Source organism: Amblyomma mixtum, chromosome 3 (genome assembly GCF_055824585.1).
Source record: "Amblyomma mixtum isolate Tamu chromosome 3, ASM5582458v1, whole genome shotgun sequence".
Classification (NCBI taxonomy): Eukaryota; Metazoa; Arthropoda; class Arachnida; order Ixodida; family Ixodidae; genus Amblyomma; species Amblyomma mixtum.
This window is the reverse complement of record NC_143014.1, coordinates 376,836,138-376,851,970: the sequence shown is the minus strand read 5'-3', so window position 1 is coordinate 376,851,970 and position 15,833 is coordinate 376,836,138. Positions and strand designations below refer to the sequence as shown.

General features: G+C 45.6%; 1 protein-coding gene across 1 annotated transcript in view; it reads right to left on the bottom strand.

Moving 5' to 3' along the window:
* Positions 1 to 2,786: 2,786 nt before the first annotated feature.
* LOC149356851 (uncharacterized) overlaps positions 2,787 to 15,833 on the bottom strand; it is a 305,537-nt gene continuing 292,490 nt past the window's right edge. The window contains exons 11-16 of the mRNA XM_089576445.1: positions 15,563 to 15,714; positions 13,897 to 13,982; positions 11,272 to 11,435; positions 9,546 to 9,575; positions 8,275 to 8,426; positions 2,787 to 3,089 (exon numbers count right to left, since the gene is read on the bottom strand). The gene's annotated coding sequence lies outside the window, so the exon portion shown is untranslated. The remainder of the gene's footprint in view (positions 3,090 to 8,274; positions 8,427 to 9,545; positions 9,576 to 11,271; positions 11,436 to 13,896; positions 13,983 to 15,562; positions 15,715 to 15,833) is intronic.

Genomic DNA, 15,833 nt, shown 5'->3' with positions numbered 1-15,833 from the left:
CACTGGCGCCTCCACTTAAGCTCCACTACGGCTCAGCTCGTACTGGTTGCTGCGTTTCGCCGTAATTGCTTGTCAGCGAAGTGAACACAGCACCGTGCCTTCCCGTGAATAGTCGAAGCAGGGATGTCGCGGCCACATCGGCATTCGCAGGATAGCGCCGCCCTGTCGCTTATTTGCTCGCTTATCCTCTGACAAGTCAAAAAGTCTTCCTGTCGTGGCACGCCATCCATGGCTTACGACACCACGTCTGTCATTCTCCTTCGTACTTCAAGCGTTTCTATTCTTGCTATGAAAGTATTAGCCGTTGCGGCCACCAATTCAAGCAGCGACAAAAATTTCAGCGCCGCAGGATTCGTAATGAAAGAGTGCCGCTCTTGTTTCGATCAAGCCATCATCAATGAACAACTTGCATATTTAGAGTGATAAATCTATACCTTTATGCGTTGTGTTTTGTGTATAATCCCAAACTGTGATCTGGAATGCGAGGTCAAAATTTGAATGCCATTGAAATAAACTCCTTTTCCTGAAATTCTCTTTTTGTGTCGTCGCCGCTTTGCAGGTCGGGCCGAGCACGAGCGTGCTCAGGGTCCTTCAGTGTCGGGCCGGGCTTCCTGTCGGTAGGTTAGGTCCCGGGCCGGGCGCGGGTTCGAAATTGCGGCCCGTGCACAGCTCTATTCAGAAACCTAATCACATTTCCTTTTGTGAAAAAAGAGCTATGTGCAGAGTTTAAATGGTGCAAGTATGAAGCTACAATGAAGTCAATTACAGACTTCTGTGCAGCAGCTAGAGGAATTTCAAGAGCATGCTATACGTGATGCTATACCTCAGTCACAATTGATGCAGTCAAGTATTATTTCGTATATTTTTTTTTACCCAACAGACATGAAATGTCTGAAGATGAATATGTACCAAACACATCGAAACATCAGTTGTGATGCCTGAAAAAAGTTGTACTGCAACATATAAATGCTCAAGTCTCGATAAGCAGGAATACTGAAGGGGAATAAAAACAGTTTTCTTTTGTTCGGGCTCACGCACCTGCTACAAACATATTCTTTATACATAGCAATAAAACTTGAAATAACTGTTTAAGAAAGCCTTTTGGTCAATAGTAAAGCTAAGTATGACGAAAGGAGTCCGCAAGATATGCACAGAAGCAGGCATGCAGTGTGACAGCGCAGCGCGACAGGTGCGCTTTTTAATCTCGCGCGCGCTCTGAAGAACATGGGTTTATGGTTTATTGGGGTTTTAACGTCGCAAAACGACTCAGGCTATGAGGGACGCCGTAGTGAAAGGGGTTCGGAAATTTCGACCACCTGGGGTTCTTTAACGTGCACTGACATCGCACAGTACACGGGCCTCTAGAATTTAGCCTCCATCGAAATTCGACCACCTCGACCGGGATCGAACCCGCGTCTTTATCACCGCGGCGGGTCGAAAGACATGACGGGGACACGCCGAGCAGGCAACGCTGCAGTGCACGCTGCCTCCTCGCCTCTCGGCTCCTCGCGAGCAGCCCCGTCCGCTGACGAGCGGTGGCGGGGAAAAATCTAGGGAAAACTGCCTGTCCCCAACCGGACATGACGTCACTAAATATCACGTGACCTATGACGTCACGCGTATGACGTCATATTTTTTTGACCAATCAGCGTTTCCAGCCTGCCTTCCCGCAAACGCTTGTGCAGTGCACGCTGCCTCCTCGCCTCTCGGCTCCTCGCGAGCAGCCCCGTCCGCTGACGAGCGGTGGCGGGGAAAAATGTAGGGAAAACATGCCTGTCCCCAACCAAACATGACGTCATTAAATACCACGTGACCTATGACGTCATGCGTATGACGTATTTTTTTTACCAATCAGCGTTTCCAGCCTACCTACCGCAAACGCGTCTGTTTTCACAGTCGAGTCCGCTTGGGCGGACGCGGTTGTTGCTGTGACGCGCGTCTTTTCTTTCCTGTCTCTCCTTCCTCTGATCTTTTAACTCTCCTCTATCTGCACGTGGCAGCGGTGGTGGCTCGGCTGGAGCCAGTTGGCAAGCCTCTGCACTTTCCTTTTCATCCTTCTGTCAGTCGCAACAGCAACGCCGTCGGCGGATGCGGGCTGAAGAAACGGATGAGGTTGCTTTTGCAATTTCCGGGCTTAACCAAGCTGAGCCCCTGCCAATTTTTTTTTCTCGGCATGTAGTCAGTTCTCAATTTACGTGCGCCACCTCGAAATTTTGATCTGTGTGAAATTTGCCTTTATGCACGGTTATTTTCTGCCATGTATAAATTCACGTGTGCGAAGAACGGTTCTTTTATTTCTTTTAAGATAGCCACATACACACAGTAAAAGATTACCAGGGCATATTTTCTCGCAAAAAGAAAAGTGGTTGTAGCTCTGCTTTGCGACAAGTCGCCTAGAATTATGGCGTTCTTTTTTATGCTTGCAGTCCAAAGCCTTAGCGTACACCTCAATTAAAAAATAACTGACTGCTAGAGCGAAGCTTGCAAGCTGAACTTCCTTAAACAAACCTAGCTGCGTTTATTTCATGCCTTTACTCAACTGCAGAGGTAGTTTTTTTTTTCTTGTTAAACATGAACTACCCGAAACCTTAATTCGCTCTAAATCCCGCACGTTTTAATCTTCGATGTACACAATCATTGCGATGAATTGTGTTGATTCGGTTCCGGGTCAGTACAATGCACCTGTCAAATATCTAGAGGAGTGAGCATGCATGGTTGTAAGCCTTTTAAAGATTTTCCTGGCTCCCGCTGAGGATAATTCAGCGGATTATTCTTCCACATTTCAGTTTGACTTCCAAGCATGCTTTATTCAAAGGTAGGTGCCGTCAACGCATTCCAACACTTTTGTGATGCCACTGCAAAGAAGGAAACGCTCTTTAATATCTCAGGATGTTTAAATAAACTGATTTGATTGATTTCATTTTTTATTGGCTTAAGTTAATTGCAGCGTTCAGGCGCCACTTCGAAACAGAGCATGAGGTCCCCGCTTCTGGCTGGTGTCCAGTGGTGTCCAGGCCGGATGACTGGGGCTTAAATGGTTAGATGGGAACAGCAGCTTTCATTGTTTCTCCGGCATCCACACTGCATTCCTGAAATATCGAAGGGATTACGGTTTCAAAAACGCCTTCTCACAGATTGTTTAATGCGAATTGATTTGCTGTATTTTTGGTATCGTAAAAGAATAAAACGTGTATGAATTTACACACGAGCAGCATTCACCTTTGATAGTTGTATTTATCAGGGGCCCGCAGCAAGGGTCGTATTTATGTTGACCTCTTTAAATGGGCAAGATGGAAGCATTCTGTTTGAATCATTTATCTATTATAACCTTTCCTAAAATATAAAAGATGGAATGTGGTTTTTCAAGAAACATCCTCCGGTGTTTCTCTGCCTGGTGAACAAAAATGAGCAGTCGTGGGGCTCGGCATCTTGCATGAAAAAGCGAACGAGTCATTGACGGAAGCACTGTGCTGTCTGTCAACCCAGTTTGTTGTTACCCAATTAGGAGAGCTGTGCTATCTGCTGTGTTGAGATTCCCTAGACATCTGGACAAACTTTCATAAAAAGGCGCGATGGCGGGTAGTACTAGTCACCGAGCACCACTGTAATCATGTGGCAGGTGACATTTAGGCACTAAGCAAGAAACTCAGCCGAACGAAGCCACTGCATTTTTTAGAAACCTGACCGAACAACTTGGAGAGCGCTGCAGTATGCTGCATTGGAGAAATGCGAAAGCATTCGCGTTTGAACATCAGCCGCTTTTTTTTTCCGGTACGGCATCGTTATCACGTGACACATAACACGTCACCCTTCGAGGACGCCGGCACTTATTTTGCAAGTAATTGCTGTCAGTGACACTTATCACGTGACGATTGGATGACAGCCGCAATTTCTTTTCAATCAATCATTGTCTAACATCAATGCATGCCCCCAACAAACTTTACCGCTGTACAGACCACAATGCCTTCAGTTCGTGCCCTTCTAGCACCCGTGCACCAACTACCTTTAGTGGCACATGTACTGCATGCCCGCCTGGCACGAAGAGTGCCTGGTTGCGAACCCCAATGCTGGCGAAATTCTTTTTTCGAATGAGGTCGCATCAGAGGTACCGCCTCCTGTTTACACATTTTGGTGACAACTTCAGGTGACGAGATTTGTTTCGCATGAGGCATATAATGCTTTCGCATTAATAATTTTCTTACATCTACGCTGCTGCGTCGGGTTTGTCCGTAAATGTACTCACCTACCCATGACGCAATCAGACTTCTCTCACATTCTTCGAGCATCATGATACAGAACATACTTTTTTAGCATAGCTCCGAGCTGTCCGACACCCCCATATCTCTTCAAAAAATAGGACACTGTCACATTATTTCTATGCGGCGAGTCATTCCAAATTTTTCCTTTTTCGTATCCATACAGATAGAGCACTCATTGGAAAGTGGACGCAGTCAAACGGCAAGTGTGCTGGTCCGACGTTGGTGTCCAGCACAACGACTTCAATCTGCACCTACCCGTAGGGGCTGCACAACTCCCAGGCAGAGGCACGGTCACTAACAGCGCGTGGCCCCTTCAAGAACTTTAGGTGAGTCTTGTTGTGCGAAACAGTCCATGAGAAGTCTTCGTGGATTATGCATAAGAAGCACTGCTGCCGGCCCACTCACACTCAAAACGAAGGCGCCGCTCATTGCGGTTTTTCATCAGCAATCTTCGATCTTTAAACCAAAAAATGAAAAAGCCCTTGAGAACAGCCGATTCTATCAAAAGCGTGGCTAGTCATTCTCTACCTGTATAAAGCCAAAGCAGACATCCTAGGAACTACCTTAAGTTTGTGGTTTGCTTCGGGCTGGTGAAGCGTAAATAAAGCCACCGTAAATAAAGGGGAAGAAACGGTGACTTCAGTTTCAAATATTTATAGAAATATAATACATACAAGAAAAGTAGACATGAAAACTTCAACTTCATTTTGCTTGAAAGTGGGCTTACACGTGAATAGCATCTGACTAAACTGAACCATGACTAGCACTAACTTCTGTGTACATTGCAGCAGCTCACTACTCTGGACCATGACTAGATGCATGACAAGACCAATTCACTGTTGCACGACTATAACCTCAGTAGCCGCTTAAATCTGTCGAGTGCACTCATTAAGATGACTACAATGTTCGGCACCTTCTTGGCTCAACAGGGTACTGGCAACTTGAAAGAGCCGCATAAAAAGACATTCAGTTCATGCGTTCAAAACATGTAGTGTCGAGACTAGATGTAAGCATTAAATGCCCCTTATCAGCCATTTTTTTTCCTCAGCCTTTCTTAGCGAACGACAGTGCACCAGGCTTTGTTTGCCACTATTCATGTTTGGAGATACACACTACCAGTGGTCGGATTAAGCCTTTTATGCTTAATATGACCCACCGATTCCTAAGAGTATCCTCTGTCCCTTCAACTAAAGCAATGCAAATGACGACACAGTCTATTTTGCCAGCAGATGCACCTGTCCAAATCGGCAGCATCAGTGTTTACTGCACCTGTGAAATGGCCACAACTAAACTAAACTAAAGTAAACTAAAATCTGACCAAAACAGTGTCTCGGCATACACACCAAGCACGCACGTACCTTTTCGTTGTTGCATCTCAGCGACTCGATTGGATTGGCGACATCCAATCCAATAGCAAAAATGCAGGTTGCCAACACCGGTGTTATATTTCACCAAGTATAGCTGACTGGAAACTTGCGCGGCTATAGTTGGATACAACTTAAGTCATCAGTGAAGCTCCGCCCACATTCAGGACCAGCGCACAGAACTCCTCCCGACGTCAGAAGAAAAAATCATACGCTCTAGAATTTTGACACCTGGCTGATTTAATAAAACCAAACTTTAAAAAGCTGATTGCATTTACTTTTGTGAAAGGCTAGCGGAGTAATATAATACGCCGTGGACCGTGGCCCAGTTTAACAACAGCTGGTTTACTAAGTTGCATCCTACTATAGTTGCGTCATTTTGGCACAGAATGGTGCAATTTTAACAAAGATCATGCTTTTCGCACAGATTGGTGCAACTGGCATAGCTGTGGCACTGCTGCACTTGCCTTGATTTTAGACACGAATAAGACAACCTGTGCTCGCTTATTTTGCGTGTTCGAAGCCTACTTTGCTAGTTATTTTTAAGAGAGGCAAAAAAATTCTGTATAGGGCCTAAAAAAATTCATTTCCAGTATAATATCAGATACAGAAAAATTACTAAAAGATCTCAACGTGCCCTGTTGGGTTTGGGATGCCCCCCCCCCCTGCCTGGGTGGATTAAGGCAGCTCGCGCTCCCCTCCTGCCTAAGTGGAAGGCAGCAAACTTCCAGAACCGAGAGACCACAGTGGCAGCGGCAAAGGTCAAAGACCGCCGAAGGCCGAAGATGCGGCGACAATGGCGGCGTCCCGTGGCCGAGTCGACCCTCGGGTCAACGGACAGAGTGGTGGTGTGCTGAGTGAAAGACAGCAGTGTTCCCATCAACCGAGCTGCGAGAGAGCCCACGGCCCAGCGCCGCCCCTGCCGTGGGCGGTATCAACAGTGTCCACGACTGTCCGTCTGATTGGACGTCATTCTTCAAAGTGTATTCCCCAGTCAGGGATCTGGGGAATACGAAGACTATTTAACGAGGTGTTGTTTTGGGACTAGAGTGCACTCCTGTTGACTCCTCAAGACGTTCTCTTTCACTGAGAATCCCTCTCAGTTACCCTTTTTGTAAATAATGTAAATATTCTTGCAAAAAGTTCTTCCTTCCTTGTTTAATCTCCTCGTAACCCCGTCTCCCGCCTTCCTCGTCCCTTCTCCGACCCGACCACGCTCACCCGATCCTAATAGCACTGACATCGCACAGCACAAGGACCTCTAGCATTTCGCCTCCATAGAAGTTCAACTGCCGCGGCCGGGATCGAACCCGCGTCTTTCGGGTCAGTGCAAATGCATGCTGTGTGTAAAAGGGCATCACCTACATAATATCACTGGCAGCTGTATGTTGCAGGATTTTATACTGCACTGCACTGACCAATCAACAATTATGAAATGCATCCATTTCACTGCACTATAACAGTCCGAAAACCTGCACACCGTGTTCACCAACAAAGTTGCAGCATGTTACTGCCCACGTTCTCAGTTCCCTCAATTATGCTGAAAAAGAAAAATTTTATAGTTGTACACCTGTACTATAGCACTCATGCACGAGTTCAACAAATTGAGTGCACATGCAGGTTGCGAGCGAAAGACAGGCAGGGGTCACAGAAGGGAGAGGCGACTTTCAAAATAAAACGTAGTTTTTTTTTACGAGCTCTTAAGAGTGCAGCCATACGAATGCATGGAAGTGCATTCCTTTGCTGAATGGAGCCTTTGCGCAGGAGTATCGCTTCTTCATTGGAGCTCAAGAGGAGGATTATTTACATTCAGCAGAATCGGAGACAGACCTAGTTTGTGTGAGATGCAGGTCACAGGTGACTATATAGCTCCACTGCATTACAAAAGCGAAGAAAATGCAAAAGTGAAGAAAATAAATATCCTCCGACTCATTCTGGCCATAGAGGGAGTGCACTGGCAGTTGTACTCTTTGCCGAAGGAAACGTTTCACTCCTTAAAAAATCTGGGCGGAGTACAGTGCTCCTAGAGAGAGCACAGTAGCCGGTATATTCTATCAGGTAGAGTACCAGCTCTTAAGAGTCTGGTCTAGCAAGCCGATTGGTCGCCAGCACGGTCCTCAACCTTTGGAGGCTTCAGCAGTGGGGATAAACATTCAAGCACCGCAATGCATATGAGCGAGGCGCGTTCACAGGTTCTAGTGACAGACTCTCAAAGCCTGTCAGCCTAAAGTCAATTAAAATCCTTTACGTCAGCCAAATCACCAGCCTTGAGGCAAAGGTTGAGAAAACAAACACGGAGAACTTAAGAGGTCGTCCCCAATGCTCTTAGACACAGCAGATATGCACTCTGCAAGGCTGCAATGGTGGACACAGTGCCGGCATTCAGGAAAATAATAATACTGAAATTGCTTCGCCATCGACGAAATCTGCCTGGTTCAACTTGCAGATTTCACGCGTGCTGTGTTTGTGAGCATTAGGTACATCCTCTTTTAACTTCTCCATAACCGTTCTCTCAACGTTCACCTGAGTGCTGGCGATTAGGTTCATGGCTTTGAAATGTTGAGTACCTCGTCGGACACTGCCTTCACACTACACTCGCAGCGTGGTGTGGTCCTCGACAGGGTAGTAGAAAGCGAAATGGGTTGACTTACATGGTAAGCGTCTTGAGGCCTCTTAAACATGGAGACTGTCGGGGAGCCTCGTCGATTGCGTCTGCTCCCGCTTGTTGAACCACTTGCCTCGCTGTCTGTCCCCAGGAGACCGGTTCTTTCGTCCGTGTGAGGGACATAGCAGATGACCTGTCCTGAAAAGATTTCTTTGCTGTGAGCGAATCTAAGACCGCGCGCATCATTAAAGGACTGCACGCAACTTTATGTCGAGGCCGCCTGCCTGCCTGCACCTGTCCAAGACGTGGAATGACTATCATCCTCTTTAGAATGACCCACTCTGAACACCAAGATGGAGAAAACACCTACGAGTGCACTTTCTCCAAGGATTAATCTACCAACGAAAGGGATGTGGTCTTCATAGAATTGTGAGAAATGCTTTTTATTTACTTTCTCGAGGTCTGTGCATGAAAAAGAAAAAAAGAGACTTGTTTGCATAGCTTGAATGCAGGCTTAGTTTGCAGTGTAAGCATAGAGACTTCAGTAAGGTTTCAGTGTGCAGATCAAAGACTAAAAAATCGCATCCGTTTAATGCTCTTGAAGTGTGCATGACTTCAAATCTCAAATGGATGTTTCCTGGTGTGGCTAATTAATTATTCCATTACTGACTTCATGCAATCCTTACAGGGCATGCTCATGCACATTTCTGATTTCTTTGTTGCAAGCTTGTGCAGCACACACAATGGAACACAAATTCCAACGTGGGTTGGAACCCAGCAGAATTTGATGTTATCCCCCAGTGTTGTGGCTTTTCTTCAACTGTCTATGATATCTTCAAGTAACGGTGCACCTGTCCTCCTAGAGTGAAGTGCTGTGATTGCGCATGCAACAAGGAAGATGAGACAGCCACCCCAGGAAACTTTTCCAGTTCGCTACACATATCTAGTTTTACAGATCACATGTCACCAAGGTTAACTAGCAGTCAACATCATGTCGCTCACATGATGTCAGATATCATGGCAAGCACCGGGTTATGCACAAAAAAAAAACCATCTCAATCCTGCAATTCGAAAAACACGCGGTGAAAAGCGGACTGCGCATGGTAAACAGGATTTCCGCTCAAACCCTGGCCGCATGCCACTTCTACTGATAAGCTATGGAAGGCAGGCAACTGCTCTCTACAAATGGAAGAGACCTGAAACCATCTGCTGGGATAAAAAAGGAGAGAAGGACCACAAGGTTCATGCAAAAATAAAATGCAAGCATTCAGCACTCATCCCTGGACTCATAAATCAATGAAAAGCATAAATACTTACCAAGTACTACATCACAAGGAGTGCTGTGCCCTGCATAAAAAATGCACCTGTCAACAAATTCTAGAGGGAAAAACAGCACTTTAGGGAAAAGTGTAATAGTGAAATAACAAAATCCCACGATTATGAAAAAGTGCCCTACCACAGAATTGAAAATGCCCCACTTTTTTGCTCTTTCGCAACTGAAGATCACCTTTAAGGGAGCAAACTCTTGGACCAGTTGCTTTGACATAACACAGATCTTATTTAGCACATATAAAAGCATGAAGGAACACAAAGTCATTATTTGCCGAAAATAACACGAAAATTTCCACATGTCCGACCGTGTATTATCCAATGGCTATGAAGAGGCCACCCCGCACACAGAAGAGCCGCGGCTGAAAACAAAAATGCACCATCACTGTTCACTTGGCCCAGCCCATCCACCTTACACTCATGTCGTCTCTAGTGAGATCCTATGCGGGCTGCCTTTATTGTGCACTCTTTATGTTCAAGAGGGAAAAGCAGCACTTGCTGGGATAGTGTAAGAGCTAAAAAAAACAAAATCCTACAATCACAAAACTGCCTTAACACACAATCGAAAACTCTCAACAATTTCGACACTACTGTAAAACAACAATTGCCTTTAAAAGAGTTGCCATCTGTTTGGCTGTTCTGACATAACATTCATGCTATTTAGTACAAACAGGACGATGGAAAAGATGAAGATGTATATATCTGCCTTTCTCCTTCTCCCTGTTATTTGCGTTAAACGAGATGAAGATCCCCACCTCCTTCAGCCATGCCCTCCAAAGGCCTACACAAAACAGCCCTGGCTGAAAGCGACGAAAGCACACCATCACTGTTCGCTTGGCACAGTCCATCTGCCTTATTTACAATTCAAGTTTTCTGTGATGATATTTTACGTGCACTGCCTTTATTGTCCAATTTTTCTGTTCCCTGTCACTTTCTATTGGCCCACAAGTGCTCAAAAAGCTATCAAGAATCAATGCCATAGAGCGACAGCCTCTCGTGAAATTGTGTGGAACTACGTATGACCACAACGTGCCACAAAGTTTTTCCCTACGACCACTGCCCCAGAAAAGGAAGCACTGCTCTGCGGTGAACTGCAGTAGTGTAGAAAAGGAGATTACAGTGCATCCACAATTAAGAGAACCATAATTTCAGACTGGTTTTGGAACAGTAACACCACTCACCTCAAACTTAAGAGTAGGGAAATCTGAGAGAGTTGGTTTCTGTCATGTATTGGAAAAACAGCTTGAATAAGAAGAAAATGAAACCAAGAAGACAACACGAGTGCTGAACTCCTATCAACCTTGCCCTGCCAGCTGTGGAGCTCTCCCTAATCTCGACTTTCTAGACTTCATAAGTTCGCCCCCACACCTGTTTCAATAACCTAACCATTATCATTCAAAAGTTTTCAGGAGCTGTTCGTAAATAACCTGAAGTGGTGGCGTTCTATTTCCTAGGTACTGGCTGAGGTGCGACACCTGTGGGTATCGCCAAGTAGAGCCTAACTTCCGAAATATGCTGGTTCCGCCTCGTCGTCGTATTTGCTGACAAAGCAAAATAATGTATTATTTTATTTTTGTGCTTTACGAACTGAGCAATTTAGCAGCGTTATATACAGATGCTGTGCAGAAAGTGATGGTAAGCTTCTGTCCATGAAACTGCTTCCGGAAACTCGGAAACCATCTTTGCTTAGTGTTCGGACTGATGGTTGGGGTACCTGGTGTGCGGTCGCAGCTGCAGAAGCTTGCGCCGACAGCAGATCCTGCTTTCACGCAACAGCCCTGGTTTCGCCACTCCGAAGACAGCCTCGGCCTTGGCCTATCGTTCACTTGGACGCAGCATCGTCGCCACCTGCGAGTTCCATGGCAGAAATCCTTGGACCTGGGAGCCAAGAGAGCTGATTAGAAAAGTCTCGAGCTACAGCAGCTTCGTTTCCTTCCCTTAGTAGGAGAATGTGTCTACTTAGGGAAGGTAGTGACCGCTGATCCGGATCATGAGAGGGAAAGAACCCGAAGAATAAGAATGGGGTGGAGCGCATATGATACCATTGAATTTGGGGTCAACAGGTGTACGTTGCCAGCACAAAGGTTGCTTACGCTTTTTACACTTTGGCTGGGGTAAGGTAGCGGTCTCCATGCATTCCTCTTCAATTATTTTTTTCCATTGTCGCAGCTATCTATTGACTTCAACGAGTCATGGAGGGTAACATGCAAAATATTTTTATCAGCACTGACAAAGACATAAATCTTATTCTGGCAACCATGCAGTCTCCTGCTCGGATTGTTCTAGCAATAACATCTTCGCTGCATGTGAAGTTGCACCGTTTGCATCTTTACAAGACTACGAAGTGCATGCCGTTATTAACACTATTTTAATAACGAAATACCTCCTATCTCTATGAGCGTTTGGGATACCCGTCCTTAATAGCAGCCATGCCGGAAATGGGAATTTCAATCTTCCCGTGAATCGCATTATATACGCAGAAAGATGAATTGGTGCTGCCGAAGGAAAAACTTTTTTTTAGCAGGCTCCAAGGTGCAACCGCTAAAGTAACATTTCAAGCAATTCTTGTAGCACCAAATTCCAAATTTGGAGCAGTTTAAAGGGGAAGAAACGGTGACTTCAGTTTCAAATATTTATAGAAATATAATACATACAAGAAAAGTAGACATGAAAACTTCAACTTTATTTTTGCTTGAAAGTGGGCTTACACGTAAATAGCATCTCACTGGACTCTACCATGACTAGCCCTAACTTCTGTGTACATTGCAGCAGCTCACTACTCTGGACCATGACTAGATGCATGACAAGACCGATTCACTGTTGCACGACTATAACCTCACTAGCCGCTTATATCTGTCGAGTGCACTCATTAAGATGACTTCAATGTTCGGCGCCTTCATGGCTCAACAGAGTACTGGCAACTTGAAAGAGCCGCATAAAAAGACATTCAGTTCATGCGTTCAAAACATGTAGTGTCGAGACTAGATGTAAGCATTAAATGCGCTGCAGGAAAGGTGTATCGTATTCTGAGATGTCCGAGAGATACTGAGAGCCGCACACGACTATTGGGCAGTGTCCCTTATCAGCCATTTTTTTTCCTCAGCCTTTCTTAGCGAACGACAGTGCACCAGGCTTTGTTTGCCACTATTCATGTTTGGAGATACACACTACCAGTGGTCGGATTAAGCCTTTTATGCTTAATATGACCCACCGATTCCTAAGAGTATCCTCTGTCCCTTCAACTAAAGCAATGCAAATGACGACACAGTCTATTTTGCCAGCAGATGCACCTGTCCAAATCGGCAGCATCAGTGTTTACTGCACCTGTGAAATGGCCACAACTAAACTAAACTAAAGTAAACTAAAATCTGACCAAAACAGTGTCTCGGCATACACACAAAGCACGCACGTGCCTTTTCGTTGTTGCATCTCAGCGACTGGATTGGATTGGCGACATCCAATCCAATAGCAAAAATGCAGGTTGCCAACACCGGTGTTATATTTCACCAAGTATAGCTGACTGGAAACTTGCGCGGCTATAGTTGGATACAACTTAAGTCATCAGTGAAGCTCCGCCTACATTCAGGACCAGCGCACAGAACTCCTCCCGACGTCAGAAGAAAAAATCATACGCTCTAGAATTTTGACACCTGGCTCATTTAATAAAACCAAACTTTAAAAAGCTGATTGCATTTACTTTTGTGAAGGGCTAGCAGAGTAATATAATACGCCGTGGACCGTGGCCCAGTTTAACAACAGCTGGTTTACTAAGTTGTATCCTACTATAGTTGTGTCATTTTGGCACAGAATGGTGCAATTTTAACAAAGATCATGCTTTTCGCACAGATTGGCACAACTGGCATAGCTGTGGCACTGCTGCACTTGCCTTGATTTTATACACGAACAAGACAACCTGTGCTTGATTATTTTGCGTGTTCGAAGCCTAATTTGCTAGTTATGTTTAAGAGTGGCAAAAAAATTCTGTATAGGGCCTAAAAAATTCATTTCCAGTATATCAGATACAGCAAAATTACTAAAAGATCTCAACGTGCACTGACATCGCACAGCACACGGGCCTCTAGCATTTCGCCTCCATAGAAGTTCAACTGCCGCGGCCGGGATCGAACCCGCGTCTTTTGGGTCAGCAGCCGAGTGCTGCAACCACTGAGCCACCACGCCGGCTAATGGGCAGGTTGTGACGACTGATCATGTGACCTAGATAGCCCACATGCCATCTAGCTTGCTTCTCTAGAGATTTTTCGTGGAGTTTTCGCTCACGGCCAACGACACTGACAGCTTTTATGAGACACAAAGCCCATAATGCTGCCTACTCACTCACCAGCTCACAAACCACCCCTAGCTGTTCTAGCTGATTTCTGGATGTTTTCTTCAATCCTCCGCTTCATGTCGATCTCTCCATCGTACCTGTCATTAAGGAGGTGGAGGATGTGACACTTAGTTTGATCTTGTCAATTATGTTTGCATTTATGCCATTTTTGATCCCCTGGCTACAAAGAGCAAGATCAAAACAAGCTCAGCATCACCAATAGTGACAGCAAGAGAGGCTATGAGGCCAATCAAAACTGAAGGGCCGTCTGTCACCTAGAGGGATGCCACAAACATGCACATATAAACTGGAGAAGACAAGCAAAACAAAGAAATATTGAAGATGTCAGTGCAAATGCATGCTGTGTGTAAAAGGGCGTCACCTACATAATATCACTGGCAGCTCTATTTTGCAGGATTTTATACTGCACTGCACTGACCAATCAACAATTATGAAATGCATCCATTTCACTGCACTATAACAGTCCGAAAACCTGCACAGCGTGTTCACCAACAAAGTTGCTTGCAGCATGTTACTGCCCACGTTCTCAGTTCCCTCAAATTATGCTGAAAAAGAAAAATTTTATAGTTGTACACCTGTACTATAGCACTCATGCACGAGTTCAACAAATTGAGTGCACATGCAGGTTGCGAGCGAAAGACAGGCAGGGGTCACAGAAGGGAGAGGCGACTTTCAAAATAAAACGTAGTTTTTTTTTTTTACGAGCTCTTAAGAGTGCATCCATACGAATGTATGAAAGTGCATTCCTTTGCTGAATGGAGCCTTTGCGCAGGAGTATCGCTTCTTCATTGGAGCTCAAGAGGAGGATTATTTACATTCAGCAGAATCGGAGACAGACCTAGTTTGCGTGAGATGCAGGTCACAGGTGACTATATAGCTCCACTGCATTACAAAAGCGAAGAAAATGCAAAAGTGAAGAAAATAAATATCCTCCGACTCATTCTGGCCATAGAGGGAGTGCACTGGCAGTTGTACTCTTTGCCGAAGGAAACGTTTCACTCCTTAAAAAATCTGGGCGGAGTACAGTGCTCCTAGAGAGCACAGTAGCCGGTATACTCTATCAGGTAGAGTACCAGCTCTTAAGAGTCTGGTCTAGCAAGCCGATTGGTCGCCAGCACGGTCCTCAACCTTTGGAGGCTTCAGCAGTGGGGATAAACATTCAAGCACCGCAATGCATATGAGCGAGGCGCGTTCACAGGTTCTAGTGACAGACTCTCAAAGCCTGTCAGCCTAAAGTCAATTAAAATCCTTTACGTCAGCCAAGTCACCAGCCTTGAGGCAAAGGTTGAGAAAACGAACACGGAGAACTTAAGAGGTCGTCCCCAATGCTCTTAGACACAGCAGATATGGACTCTGCAAGGCTGCAATGGTGGACACAGTGCCGGCATTCAGGAAAATAATAATACTGAAATTGCTTCGCCATCGACGAAATCCGCCTGGTTCAACTTGCAGATTTCACGCGTGCTGTGTTTGTGAGCATTAGGTACATCCTCTTTTAACTTCTCCATAACCGTTCTCTCAACGTTCACCTGAGTGCTGGCGATTAGGTTCATGGCTTTGAAATGTTGAGTACCTCGTCGGACACTGCCTTCACACTACACTCGCAGCGTGGTGTGGTCCTCGACAGGGTAGTAGAAAGCGAAATGGGTTGACTTACATGGCAAGCGTCTTGAGGCCTCTTTAACATGGAGACTGTCGGGGAGCCGCGTCGATTGCGTCTGCTCCCGCTTGTTGAACCACTTGCCTCGCTGTCTGTCCCCAGGAGACCGGTTCTTTCGTCCGTGTGAGGGACATAGCAGATGACCTGTCCTGAAAAGATTTCTTTGCTGTGAGCGAATCTAAGACCGCGCGCATCATTAAAGGACTGCACGCAACTTTATGTCGAGGCCGCCTGCCTGCCTGCACCTGTCCAAGACGTGGAATGACTA